The following is a 5,745-nucleotide window of genomic DNA, read 5'->3' on the forward strand; positions in this document are numbered from 1 at the left end:
CTGGTCTGAAGTGATCTTACTCTAGAGTACAAACTGGTCCGCAATGATCTTACTCTATAGAGTACAAACTGGTCTGAAGTGATCTTACTCTAGAGTACAAACTGATCCACGGTGATCTTACTCTATAGAGTACAAACTGGTCTGAAGTGATCTTACTCTATAGAGTACAAACTGGTCTGAAGTGATCTTACTCTAGAGTACAAACTGGTCCGCAATGATCTTACTCTATAGAGTACAAACTGGTCTGAAGTGATCTTACTCTAGAGTACAAACTGATCCACGGTGATCTTACTCTATAGAGTACAAACTGGTCTGAAGTGATCTTACTCTATAGAGTACAAACTGGTCTGAAGTGATCTTACTCTAGAGTACAAACTGATCCACGGTGATCTTACTCTGTAGAGTACAAACTGGTCCACAATGATCTTACTCTGTAGAGTACAAACTGGTCCACAATGATCTTACTCTGTAGAGTACAAACTGGTCCACAATGATCTTACTCTATAGAGTACAAACTGGTCCACGGTGATCTTGCTCTCTATCTCCAAGATGAATGGAAGGCATGACAGAGAAGTTCCCATAATTAGGATGTGGTATGCACATAAATATGCATTGTTTAATCAGTTATTATTCTGGAATATCTATCTTTATAGTTCTGGAATATCTACCTTTAATTAATATCTACCTTTAATTATAGTTCTGGAATATCTACATTTAATTATTATTCTGGAACATTTACCTTTAATTATAGTTCTGGAATATCTACCTTTAATTAATTGAATACGAATACATGTAATAAATATTTAAGAGTTTTCAAACTTTGTATTTGAGAAATGTAGAGATTTGTAATATTACATCAATTAGTCATAATTTATTAGGTTTTAATTTAAAAACTGTATACATTGATAATAAATTGCTGCAATAGAAGTCAAAGCAGGCCCGTTGCCAGAGGGTGTTAAAGTTGCACTGCCCCCCCCCCCCTCCGGAATATGATACCCCCCCCCCCCCCCACCCCCTAAAAAGATGTGTGCCCCTGAAAATCAGTTTTTGTAAAGGTTCTGTAAGAGCTGGACATAATAAAATAAAGTTAATATAAGGCCAAACAGTTTAAATTTAATAAATTTCCCTACAGTTTTAAATAATTTACTAGTTTATCAATTGTGTAAAACTGGATTGAGTACTGTAGCCTATTTTCTAGATAGGCTGCGGTTTGGTGAACTTCTGGGAATAACCTACATTTTGTCCTGTACGGTTTTATTTTGGGTAGGCCTACTGATATATTGTTAGTATTTTTTATTAGATAGTGTATAAGGAAGATGTATATAACAGGCCTGTATAAACCATGCTCAAACTATGTATGTAGTACTAAATAATATACAGCTTCCTCTTTAGGTATAACAGAGTTATTGTTCTTGATTTAACAGAGTTACCTGTTCTTTATTTAACAGGGTTACTGTTCTTGGTGGCTAATGATTCCTAGATGTTACATGGTACCTGCAAACAAACCAAATAATTTATTTTAATTGGGGTGACATTAATTCAAACGGTTCTCACGAGTAGCAGGGATCCAGCAAAGACCCATTGCGAAATTCAGGCAAATCTATAGCGAAAAGGATGAGGCCATATTTTGGGTCTGTATCAAAGAGGAAATAACTTTGTTGTACATATAGATGGGTGGATATTAATATATATTTTAAAACTAGTGTAAAGTTGAAATATTTGTTGTAAAAACTAAATATAATTGTACATTTTAATATTCTAAGCATATCTGTATCTACCTGTCCGAGTGACATGACAGCACTCCCTATTTACTGCTGTGTTGTCATGGCAATGACCTTTATCCGCATCATCATTACAATAGTAATTATAATATATTTCACGTATCAGCCTTTTAGTATATCTCCGTCATAACTGCTAGCATATTCATCATTGATCAAGGAGCTGGGCCGCAAGCCCTACCCATCCTGTTCTTGCTGTACTTCTGGTTGTTGGCGACGCACTGGAAAGAAAAAAAACAAAACCCAAGGCTCGGCCAATTCATACACGATCTATATGAAACTTGTCATGCTTGTTCATAGGACAGTTGCTCATCAACTGACAAGACTTCGTCAGACCTCGCAATTCCAAGATGGCTGCGATGACGTCACATTCGTTTCCAGGTCGGTAGTACGCTGGCATATTAAGTAAAAATCGGGTTTCAGACCAAGAAATGCACCTGTTCATGAATAAAGGGGTTAGGTGGTATGGGGTGAAAATGTCCCACACTGTGAAGGGCAAATGACCATTTCTATGCACCCCCATTTAATGTAAACGTATATTGTTACCATTGTCTGTAAGTCAGTCGTTCGTCCACAAATTCCTCTGAACACGCGCCCGCCTCCAGCTCGTTTACGTTCTATTTATTGGAATTTTGTGAACGTGATGCACGAGACAAAATTCATTTGGGCATGATGAGAATTCTTATCCCATTACAGAATATTTATTTAGGTGGTTGCGCTTTTAAATCTTGAACTATTCTGCTGTTGGCGAGTGTATTATGGGTAACGACAAGTCTATGTTTCAGTGAGGGATCGTTGACTCCCACCATGTCTTCTTTTATCACAACTCGGTTTATTTTTGTGTGAATAATTTATAATAATAGTGCTAACGTTAAACGATCAACAAAAGATACTACGCAAAAATCTTCTCGTTTTTATTGTATTGAGGTTATATTTTACGCCATTATAATATAAATATATGTATCATGTATAGGCCTACTAGATTTTGATTACAATATTTGAAATTTGTTTGTTTATCTTGCGAAACATTACGATATGCCGATTACTTTATGATCGATTACATTATAAACTTTGAATATAACAACATCAATTTTGAAGCTGACAACTTTAGACAGATGTGAAGCATTTTTTTGTCTCCAAATGTTTTCTTTGTGTATGAACTTTTGAAAACAGCAATCTAACGCCATGACTTGTCATATTTTCTATTTGAAAATTCAAATTGTTAAAATATCTTGCAAGTAGAAAATCGGGTCTGTATCGGGATTCGATCCTAGGAAGTACAAAATTCGAACACACCACGAGAGTTTATAGTAGGCATTAAACCCGCTAGTTATTTTCTTCTTTGATTGGCATTTAGTAATTGAACATACACAGGGTACAATTTTATGGATACACAATTACTGAGTTTAATACTAAGCGACGTTTCGACGAGGATACTCTCATCTTTATCAAGCAAGTTGTTATTTGAGGTATTTTGAATCCATTGTAAACTGATGTAGTGTGTTCAACCTCGTGGGTTTTCTCTGGGTTCTCCGGTTTCCTCCCACTGCTAAAGACGCCAACGCGCAAGCGAATTATTGAAATAAAATTAAACCATATGTTAGACCCGAAATGACCTAGTTTGTGTCGAGTGGACGTTAAACCCCATTTCTCTTTCTCTCTCTGCTGTAGTGTGATCGTTGAACCTGTAAAAGGAATATTAGTCATTGTTCAATTTCGTTCAGTGTTTACTAAGATACAAGAAAAAAAACAGTGGATTATCTCCCGTTTATATCCTGATTTTGTTTTTCTCTAATTAATTAACTGTTGTATTATCAATTTGATATTTCATCCCAAGAAATGCAAATCACGCATAGTTACTTTAAATCATCTCTTGGGGTCCATTTTGTGTAGATTCAGTCGTGAAAAATTAGATATTGTCCGAAAAATGCATTTGATGACCCATCGTCGGTATCCATAGTGATATCGGTCCTCTACTCCACTCCACTATATACCCAGTGTTCATTCACGGGAGAGACACATGTTCAAATTATCCGCCCTTGATACTTCTGCTATTTTTATCCACCAACCGAGTGGACGAAGGGAAGTAACTCGCATTTTATTGCGACTAAGATTATTGTGGTGAAAGTATACAATGACGCTAAAAATGATATGTAAAATGTTTTTTGATTGGTTCGTAGAATCAACCAGCGGACAAGGGCAGATGATTTGAATTCGTGAAAACCCCGTGAATGAACCAAGGGTACAGTGGAGCGGTTCGGAACGATATCACTAGTTTACCGAGGATTGTGAAGATCAGCAGCATTATATAGAAGCCTTAAGTGTGGGGGGCATCTACTTTAAAACACCACAATCAATGGCTGTTATTGTTGTTGTGTGTTGAAATCATCATCGTCATCATCATATAATATGTAAACACATTAAATATTATATTTTTGATTAAATGTCAACTCATTGTATATTGTATCTCGCCATTTGTATATAAAGCATCATTTATATTATTATAATAACTATTATAATGTAGGGGGTCTTGAATATGTAAATTACTTCATGAATATGTAAATTACTTTATGAATATTAATTTATGTAAAGGATATATGTAGTTTACCCTATATTTATGTTTTCTGAGCATGTAAAGAAATGTTTTAGAATATAACGAGTCAACAGTCAATATTGTTTCTTACTTTGTTTTCTTAAACCCGACATTAAATGATACAGCGTATCGGGCCCGTAGCCATCTCTTAAAATTTGGTGGGGCTACGGAATTTTTGGGAGGGGCTGAGGATGTGGCCGGCTAAGAACGTTCTGGGCACGGTACCAGGCCGCGATAAATTTCAAGAAATTGACCCGTTTACATTGGGAGATGCTAATTGTAGGCCGGTTGGGGAGGTTCGGGAATTTCCGGAGCCCAAAATGGATGCTTTTTATGAATGAGTATTTTGGGGAATACTAACCCGAACCCTAACCCTTTTAAGAGGGGTAAACGTTAAATTAGATCCAAGTTCAGTCTTCTAAATAGGGTTAGGTTTAAGAATTTGGGGGAGAGGTTAAGTCTCCACATAAGCACTGACCTAGGATGATGAACCTCCCCAACCGGCCTACAATTAGCATCTCCCGTTTACATTACTCTAAAATAAGCGGTCTCGGAACCGTAAAGTTAATTTCAGTCCCTATGCAAATTACCCGGATGAAAACAATTATGATGGTTGATTTGGTTTGAGCAGCCATTTAAACAGAACTGATGACAAAACTGTCAAAGTTTGCGCGGGGGGGGGGGGGTGTCAAGGTTCGTTTCGTGCCTGGTACCGTGCCGAGACTACCTTATTTCAGTGGGCCGTTTACACTACAAATATATTAACGGCGCCGTGCCTGGTACCGTTACTGGCACGCTTAAAATTTGTAATGTAAACGGGGTTTTAGTAAGACGTTGGCTCGCTAAACCTGGAGGTCGGGTGTTCGATCCCTGTACTAACCGAGAAAGTTCATCAGGATTTTCCGGCGTGCCCCCCCCCCCCCCCTGTTAGTGGTGCAGAACAGGACAGAGGGCCTGGCAAGGAACAGCGTATGGTCGCTCGGATGGAATGAAAACCCGTGCACGTAAAATAACCCCTGAGAGTTGGAATTTGAAACACATGTAAGAGTAGGCCGTAGTGCTGTTCGGCCCAAACTTCCCTTATAGCACACTGTATGGCGGATGCCAGTCTTCATTAGCCCTACATTCATAGAAATAACGCCATTCCACTGTAATCCTATTCATGTATGCACCTTCTTATGAGCAGAAATATTGTCTCTAAGCTAATGAATCAGATTTGCGGGTAGTTACCCCGACCTAACGCCAAACTGGACGCTGTCTCCCCCTTGGACCCCCCCCCCCACACACACACACCACACACACACCAACACTCGCTGCTCAAATTCCTGCATGGACACTCCACAGGGACTAGGAGAGAAGACATAACTCTAACCA

This window comes from Patella vulgata, chromosome 6, assembly GCF_932274485.2.
Source record: "Patella vulgata chromosome 6, xgPatVulg1.2, whole genome shotgun sequence".
Taxonomy (NCBI): Eukaryota; Metazoa; Mollusca; class Gastropoda; family Patellidae; genus Patella; species Patella vulgata.